Here is a 10169-nt window from a genome sequence, read left to right as displayed (position 1 = left end):
AACGCACCGCAAACAGCTGTTTGTGTAGTGACGGCCGTGCTGGACTGGTGCGCACCATGGCGAGAGTGCAGGTTTTGGTGGCTTTACAGCCCATATGGTCGGCCTGGCTGATGTAGCTGAATGACGGAACAGTGACTGTCCAGCTGATCAAATTTGGTCTGACCACAATGAAGCAACGACCTTATTATCTTTTGTGTGCCCCCCGAGACACTCATCTAGGCGCCGGTCATTGCTTCATTGTGATACGCAAGCCCCTTCACCACGGCAAGGTAATGATCACGAAGGGGAATGGGCGCATGTACATGCCTTTTCTTTTGTTGTTGCAGCTGCCCGCAGTGCAGCCAGAAAAATTAGGCAGTCATGTACACGCACCCGAAAAATTATTACAGCGGCCGCTGCTAGCAGCGGCCTAAAAAATTCAGCAATCCGCCTGGAGTCCCGGACCCTGTTGGTGGTGGCAGAGAAGGTAGTGAAGCGGCCTGCAGGCAGACATGCTGTGTGGAGGGACTGGGAGCGACTTAGTCTTCTTGGGGCAGGCCAGGCAGCCAGTCACACGGATCACTGAACAGGTATACAGTGGCGGGTCCACTGAACAGAACAGGTATACAGTGGCGGGTTCACAGAACAGGTATACAGTGGCGGGTCCACTGAACAGAACAGGTATACAGTGGCGGGTTCACAGAACAGGTATACAGTGGCAGGATCACTGAACAGGTATGCAGTGGCAGGATCACTGAACAGGTATGCAGTGGCAGGATCACTGAACAGGTATGCAGTGGCAGGATCACTGAACAGGTATGCACTGGCAGGATCACTGAACAGGTATGCAGTGGCAGGATCACTGAACAGGTATGCAGTGGCAGGATCACTGAACAGGTATGCAGTGGCAGGATCACTGAACAGGTATGCAGTGGCAGGATCACTGAACAGGTATGCAGTGGCAGGATCACTGAACAGGTATGCACTGGCAGAATCACTGAACAGGTATGCAGTGGCAGGATCACAGTACAGGTATGCAGTGGGCTGAGGGCTCACTGAACAGAACAGGTATGCAGCCAGGAAAAGCTAAGCCTAACTAATCTTTCCCTAGAGACAGACAGCAGCTCGCCCTACTCTCTCTAATGCAGGCACTCGAGTGGCCGTAATGGCCGCCGCTGCCTGCCTTATATAAGGGGGGGTGGGGCTCCAGGGGCTAGTGTAGCCTAATTGGCTACACTGGGCCTGCTGACTGTGATGTAGAGGGTCAAAGTTGACCCTCAGGTGCATTATGGGGCGAACCGAACTTCCGCAAAACGTTCGCGTGCGGCACCCGCACGCGAACCACCTAAGTTCGCGCGAACCACGTTCGCCGGCGAACCGTTCGGCCCAACTCTGGTTAGGCACCCCCAGGGAGAGGATAGGGTTAGGCACCACCAGGGGAGTTAGGGTTGGGCACCATCAGGGGAGGGTTCTGTGTGAGAGTAGGGAGAAGTTAGGTCATAGTAATCACTTTTCTCAGCTACAGTTGTGTTCAAAATTATTCTGAAATTGAGTGTTTTGGCCAGTTTGACATTGATTTTTATCATTTCAGTCATCTTGTTTACAATTAAATCAAAGAGGCATTTGTAAGTCAGACAAATATAACATAACATTTATAATGAAATAACCACAAATGTCTTTTCTGTGCTCACATTATCAGTTTTATTCAACCCCCAAGTGACATTCATTCTTAGTACTTAGTACAACATCCTTTTCCAGTTATAACAGCTTTTAAACGTGAAGCATAGCTTGACACAAGTGTCTTGCAGCGATCTACCGGTATCTTAGCCCATTCTTCATGGGCAAAAGCCTCCAGTTCAGTCACATTCTTAGGCTTGCGCACAGCAAATGCTTTCTTTAAGTCCCACCAGAGGTTCTCAATTGGATTTAAGTCTGGTGACTGCGATGGCCACTCCAAAATATTCTGTTAGCCTGTCTATCATCAAAGCACTGATGGATGGGAGGAGAAGAGAGTTGGAGAGCAAGGTAGGTGGCTAAAAGAGGGACTGTAGCGTGTGACAAGGGAAAATTAGAAAACACCATCCACGTTCCTGTACCACACTTTTGTGGCTTTGCAAGGAGGGAGTTTAAAAAGTTGGCGCTGTTATGGCCCGTTGGGCCCACCTAAAGCTACAGAGGCTGCTACCCTGGTAATGATGCCTCTGCGTGGACCATAGCTTTAGGACGTAGATACATGCCCCTATATTGGGCACCATGGTGGCGTAGTGGTTAGCGCTCTCGCCTTATAGCACTGGGTCAAATCTCAGCCAGGTCAACATCTGCAAGGAGTTTGAATGCTCTCCCCATGCCTACATGGGTTTCCTCCGGGCACTACAGTTTCCTCCCACATCCCAAAAACATACAGATAAGTTAATTGGCTTCCCCTAAAATTAGCCCTAGACTATGATGCATACACTACACAATACATACAGTGCATAGACATGATTATGGTATTGACTAAATTGTGGACCCTCTAAGGGGCAGTTAAAGTGGCACTTAAGGCAAAAAAAAAATGAGTTTTACTCACCTGGGGTTTCTACCAGCCCCCTGCAGCCACCATGTGCCCTCACAGTCTCGATCGGATCCTCCTGTCCCCCGCCGACAGCTACTTTCATTTTAGACGACAGGCCAGTCTGCTTCTACACATTCCTGTCCGCAATAGCGCCCTCTATCCTGCTATTGTAGATAGGAATGCGAAGAAGCAGATGCGTGGCCAGGCCTGTCGGGCCTGTTGCAGAAAACTAAAGTAGCTGCCGGCGGGGGACAGGAGGATCCGATTGTGACTGTGAGGGCACGGGACAGCAGCAGGGGGCTGGTAGAAACCCCAGGTAAGTAAAACTCATTTGTTTTTCTGAATTAAAGAGGAACTTCAGCCTAAACAAACATACTGTAACTAAGTTACATTAGTTATGTTAAATAAAATAGATAGGTAATATAATCTCTTACCAACCCTGTTTTAAAAGAACAGGCAAATGTTTGATTTCATAAGGGCAGCCATCTTTTTGGTTGAAAGGAGGTGAAAGGGAGCATGAGACACAGTTCCAACTGTCCTGTGTCCTGATCACCCTCCCAGTTGCTAGGCAATGTGAATAACAACATAGGAAATCCCATCATGCTTTGCACAGCATCAGGGAAAAAACGCCCGGGCAGGTCTCTTTGATGGGTGGAGCTTAGCTAAAAATGCAGCTAAAAATGATGCTTTGGTAAGAAAAACAAAGTTCTGATGCTGTGAAACTGTTAAAGAAACACCAAGCCTTTTCAGTTCTGCTGAGTAGATTTTTAGTCCGGAGGGTCACTTTAAGTAGCCCTTTGAGTGACATGACATTGCTGCAGAAGATGTTGGCGCTATATAAATACTAAATAACAATAATAATGATAATAATAATAATAATAATCTACATTTGTTGTTTTTCTTTGGGGTACACAAGAGGTTTCAGCACCAGCATCCTGACATTGATTAGCTGAGTGCAGAATATTCAGGAGAAGAAAATAACTCTGATGTTCAGACTTTGTTGCTACTGTCTGGCTTCTCCTGACCCATCTCCTTAGCCTGACCTTAACCTGAACTCCTTGCCCCAAGCCTAATCTCTCTCCCTTTTCCGTACCTAACCTTAACACTAAACCCTTCCTTATCACTGCCCACTTAATACTCCCTAAACTTTTACATAATACTCAGCCTGCCAAATGACAACTAATGAAACCTTTCATGTTAGTCTGAATCTAGCTTACCTAACCACTCTCCCCTGATGTGTCTTCCCCAAACCTAGTTGTAAATCCCATCCCAACAGTAGCAGTAACCACTCATCCATCATACAAGTGATACCTGATAAGAGTCCCCACCATTACTTTAAGCATGCTCTTCATCCAGTGAAATGGTATCATAATCAGCTACTATTGGGCTTTCTGTCAGAAAAAAATGGCATATACACATGCATATATAATTGTATATACTACCTGCATACTCATTTTTCTATGGTTCCTTGGTTAATGAGTGCAGTTCACCATCATTGACTCTCAAAGGATTCCTTTGTCTAGAAGAAAACATTAGTCTGACACATACAGATGTGCTATTTATTACTCATGCCTGAATTCAGAATTTAATTTACACCTTATAATAAGATGGGAACAGTTAGGAATAATTGTAACAGATCAACATACTTTACAGATAAAATTGCAAAAATCCGTAGTGTGTTTTCCACGCAGACATCAAACTCCATCTCCACTCCTCTTGTTGACTGCTCTCTTTCCAGTTTCTCTCCACTCTCCGAACATTCGCTCTCTTACCTTATCTCCAAATCCCATCTAACCACCTGTTCTTTTGATCCTATCCCATCACATCTCATTCCACAGCTATCCACATTCCTCATCCCTGCCTTAACATCGCTGTTTAACCTATCCCTCTCCACCGGAATTTTTCCATCCTCACTCAAGAGGGCTGTTGTAACACCACTACTTAAAAAAACCATCTCTAGACCCCACCGAACTTGCTAACTACCGCCCAGTGTCACTTCTTCCATTTGCATCTAAATTACTTGAACGCCACATTCATGCTGAACTAAGTATTTATCTGCAAATTCCTTGCTTGATCAGTTCCAATCTGGCTTCCGGCCAAACCACTCCACAGAAACAGCCCTTACCAAGGTAGCTAATGATCTCCTCACAGCTAAATCCAAAGGCTATTATTCCATACTCATCCTTCTATATCTGTCATCAGCATTCGACACTGACGACCACACTCTACTCCTACAGATCCTTTCATCTATAGGAATAAAGGACCTCTCTCTCCTGGATATCTTCCTACTTCTCTGGAAGGTCTTTCACTGTTTCTTATTCAGATCAGGCCTCCTCTTCACATCCTCTGTCTGTAGGGGTACCTCAAGGCTCTGTCCTCGGTCCCCTCCTCTTCTCCATCTACATGCACGGTCTTGGTAACTTAATCAGCTCATTTGGTTTCCAATACCACCTATATGCAGACGATACACAACTGTACCTCTCAGCCCCAGACCTTAACTCCCTCCTCACACGGGTTCCCGACTGCCTGTCCGCTATTTCCTCTTTCATGTCCTCTCGCTTCTTAAAACTTAATATGAATAAAACTGAACTAATAGTCTTTCCACCATCCCTGTCCACCCCTTTGCCTGATATTACAATAAATGTTAACAACACGTCTATAACATCAGTTCCCAAAGCACGGTGCTTGGGGGTAATATTTGATTCTTCTCTCTCATTTACTCCTCACATTAACTCCCTAACTAGCTCCTGCCATTTCCAACTGAAAAACATAGCACGTATCCGACCTTTTCTCTCCCATGACACAACCAAAATGTTAGTACATGCTCTTATTATATCTCGATTGGACTATTGCAATATATTGCTTGGTGGACTTCCAACTAACCGACTAACACCGCTCAATTCTGTACTGAACTCTGCTGCTCGACTCATTCATCTCTCCTCTCGCTCTTCCTCTGCTGACCCGCTCTGTCAAGCTCTTCACTGGCTACCAATTAATGAAAGGATTCAGTTCAAACTCTTAACCCTAACCTACAAAGCTCTCCACAATCTCTCTCTACCCTGTACATCTCCTCACTAGTCTCCAGATACCAACCCAACCGCAATCTCAGATCTGCACATGAGCTTCTTCTATCCTCTTCTACAATTACCTCCTCACATTCACGTGTACAAGACTTCTCACGTGCCTCACCCCTCCTCTGGAATGCCCTTCCACAACACATCCGCCACTCTCCCACCTTTGAAATCTTTAAACGCTCCCTCAAAACCCACCTTTTCCGACGAGCATATTTTCTAGCTTAGGCCATGCACCCACTAAATAACCTAATTACGCACTGCCTGTACATATACTGTATACATCCCCACCTCTTGTTTCCACCCCATTCCTTTAGATTGTAAGCTCGCAAGGGCAGGGCTCTCACCCTTTTGTGTCATGGACTGTTATTAATTTAATTGCTTGCACACTGTTAATCATTTATACAATTTAATCATCTCGTTAAATCAAATTGTAATCAGCAGTGCTGTATCTTGTATCAGTGTTTATATTTGATGTATATCATTGTCTGTATCATTATGTATCTCTTGTTTGTTTTCTTACATTGTACACCGCCACGGAATAGGTTGGCGCTTTATAAATAAATAATAATAATAATAATAATGATAAGTTACATATCCCCATACTTTTCATTTAACTTGTCATTGCATGTATGCCTACACAATCTGCCAGGAAAACAGGACATTTTGGCACCCGCTAGTGGTGGAAGTTTGGGGTGCTGCCATAGGCACCTACAGGTCGCTGCTTGCAGTCGCTTCCTTCTTAACAACCAAAGAAAAAAGAGGCCCTTTAGAAAAGCACCACTCAGCTAATAGTAAATCTGGTCACAAAAATAACTCTTTATTTATACACATAGAAAAAAGCCACAACATATAAATCATCTGAGGTATGTGTATAGGAATGGGGGTAAATCAATCCACATATATACACCCATAGATCTATACCAATCTAATTAAAAACACTTAAAAACACATATTATAGCACAGCCTCGCCATTTGGTCCATATTGCACATCATCACATAAATAATTCAAATAATAAATAAATAATTACAACTAACTCCACTCAGGGTTTGTATCAAGCCCTTGAGACGGAGGAACCCGGGTTCAGTATAAAGTGCAGTGCATGAGTATGTGAACAAAACATCCAAATTAAACATATGACATATATACACATCAGAGTACTGGTAATATGATAATACTATGTGCAGTGGTGGAGCAACCTATAGATAAAGTGCAGAGTGCAAGGGAAGAAACCGTGCTAGAAGGTAAATAATACTTAGACCAGGTATGAATACACGGGAGTGCGTTGAGGCAAGGCAGGCAGAGGTTCCCCTCACAATAGATCCCACTAGTTCCGCGGATATCCGTCCGCTTTATCAAGGAGAGTCGCTTCCTTCTTGTCATCAGCGGTGATGCTGTACGGCAGATGGTTTCACCGACAGCGCCACTGGTTGCCAGGTAGACGAGGGAGGCGTCGCATCTGCACCTGCTACTCTCTACGTCATTCCGGCTCGTCCCCGATCAGGTCCGCCGCTACTGTGGCCTGGTGGGTGTGGCTGCTGGCTTTGCCTGGCATGGGGAGCGACTGTAGTGGCAGTTAGACCTGTGGGGAGGGTGGAAGGTGCCTGCTTTGAATAGTCCTATAGCGCTGCAGCCAGCATATAAGTTCCCCATCAGGTCTGCCTAGTGGATGGATCGTAATGATTGGTTAAGAATCTTTATTGTATTTTATTTGTTGCCAGCTAACCATGTATGCTATATAAATGGAATCAATGTCATTTTCATGTTGAACACACACAGCTAAGCTTGATAAGGGCTGGGTAAGGCACAGGTAGAGGGAGGGTTATGTGTGAGAATAGGTTTAACTCTAGTAAAATATTGGTATCTATTACTGATATTTTACTATTGTCATTAGCGCTGCAAGTGTACAATATCAGTACATTTATTGATAGTAATATTTCTTTAATATGACTGGGGAAATGGGTTAGTGAACTAAATTGTTTTACTAGAACAGGATTTTATTAGTCTCAGCTGTTAGTTGAACAAGAAACACATTGGGCTTTATAAGTTTTTCTCCTATTTTTATTCCCAGGAGATAATCTTTCATCTTCTCTAAAAATAACTTGTATTCACTTAGCAAACTGAAAAAAAGTACAAAAATTAGGTAAAAAAAGGAATATCAAACTTATGTTGAGTATTTTCTTGCATGCTGGGAACTGTAAAGGTATTTTATTGATAAGGTTTGAAAATATCACTTTGGAGAAAACTCATGAAACAATGTAATAGGAAATAGGTCATTTTTTGTTTTTGTTAATGAATATAGATGTTATTACTGGAAGGTCATGGGAGTATGCTACTATTTTTTGTAATGTTTCTCCAGCCCACAGTTCACAACAACAATAACCATCATTCAGAAAAGTGTCACAGAAGTTCTTATACAAAAAATACTATTATGCTCAAACAGACTTATTCCGTAATTAATGCTGTAATGAGTAAAAACTTTAGAAACCGGCTGGACTAATTATTTTAGTGAACAGGGGGAAGTGCATCATCACTATAGTTTTACTAAATAAGGCCATAAATGTATGTTTATTTCTGGTCAAGGCCAGCACATACCATGACTACTTTTTAGATGGTTGTGGTTAAGGGCTGTTCTGTAATTTGCATATGCTCCAGCCTAGCTAGACAGCTTATTTGGTAGAATTAGATGTAGATAATTAAAAGGACAGTAGCAGTATAACAGCATATTACAGCTCTTTTGATTGTCATGTCTTCTATTCTCTGAAGATGCGCTGTAACGACATGTAGTAGAATGCAGCAAATTATTCAGGATAGCCACTTTTACAACAATTTTCCTGGTTTCAGCTTTAGAAACATCTCCTATCCTATAACTATATATTGCTGTATATTGAATGTAACACAGTCCTCCCAGTTATGTTTAGCCTAGATTTATTTTCCATGCATTTTGGGAGGCCAGGTATATTTTGACCAACTTCGGAACTTTCACTAACATTCCGCAGGGATCACCTGACAGGACCAAAGATGTCTCCACCTGTGATAGATTTCAGAATGTAAATCAAGGTGAGGAAAAATTTTACAATGGGCAAACGCTGACTAAAGAAATGTATAAATGAATATTATAAAAAATAAGCAGTTTTATTTATGACGTTATTTTTACTACAGTTACGAATTAATGTGTGGTTCCCAGTGACCATCCGGGTTTGCCCCCATTTTTATTTTTTTATTTCAAACTCAACATACCAGTGATACTGCACCCAACTGAGAGAAATAGATTCACTGAAGCACTCCAATGTTGAGTAAGATTTGCATCATCGTTTGATTGTTTTATTTTAGTTAATAGTTATTAGTTTGTGATTTTTATGTATTCCTCTCCTTACAAAGGCGCCAAAAGGATAAAAGGCGTTTTAAAGGAACTTAAAAGCCAAAAATTTGGTAATTAGAGGAGGCAGTGGTGGACTTACCTCCTCCAAGCAGACACAACACAACTGTACAGCCAGTCTATTTATTAACGAACTCCAGATAAAACAAAGCAACGCGTTTCACGGGTCAGCGCCCGCTTCCTCAGGCAATAGAAAAAGGAGTTACAGCATCTAGCAAAACAAACAACACTCGGCACCTCTAACAGGTTGTTGTTTGTTTTGCTAGATGCTGTAACTCCTTTTTCTATAGGAAACGGGCGCTGACCCGTGAAACGCGTTGCTTTGTTTTATCTGGAGTTCGTTAATAAATAGACTGACTGTACAGTTGTGTTGTGTCTGCTTGGAGGAGGTAAGTCCACCACTGCCTCCTCTAATTACCAAATTTTTGGCTTTTAAGCTCCTTTAAAACTCCTTTTATCCTTTTGACGCCTCTGTTCTCTCCTATAATAATATTGTATCCACCCTGGGTGGAGGGTTGCGACTCTTTTCTACTATCTACAGAGAGCGACTTCTTATTCCTGAGTGGGGTCAGGATAATCTCCCCACCTGCCTTTACAGTGGTTGCCTATTTGTGACCCATGCTTGTGAGTATAACAACTATTACTCTTTGTCATTATCCCCTTTGTCAATACATACTACACTATTGGGGCTCTTGGTGTTCCTCTGTTTACCTCTCCTTACAAAGGTCATTATTATTACCATTACCAATCCACAGAGCGCCGACACACTTCATGGCACTGCACAAAAACAATCAAATTGCTTTCTATACATAGATTAAAGAGGAACTCCAGTGAAAATATTGTAATAAAAAAAGTGCTTCATTTTTACAATAATTATGTATAAATGATTTAGTCATTGTTTGCTCATTGTAAAATATTTTAAATCCCTGATTTACATTCTGACATTTATTACATGGTGACATGTTTACTGTTGGCAGGTGATGTAGCTGCTGCATGATTTTTTTAGCAGTTGGAAACAGCTGTAAACAGCTATTTCCCACAATGCAACAAGGTTCACAGACAGGAAACTGCCAGGAGTACCACGGTCCTCAGAGTTTCTTGTGGGAGGGGTTTCACCACAATATCAGTCATACAGAGCCCCCTGACGGTCTGTTTGTGAAAAGGAATAGATTTCTCATGTAAAAGGGG

This window comes from Hyperolius riggenbachi, chromosome 3 (genome assembly GCF_040937935.1).
Source record: "Hyperolius riggenbachi isolate aHypRig1 chromosome 3, aHypRig1.pri, whole genome shotgun sequence".
NCBI classification, from domain to species: domain Eukaryota; kingdom Metazoa; phylum Chordata; class Amphibia; order Anura; family Hyperoliidae; genus Hyperolius; species Hyperolius riggenbachi.
This window is presented reverse-complemented; position numbering follows the sequence as displayed.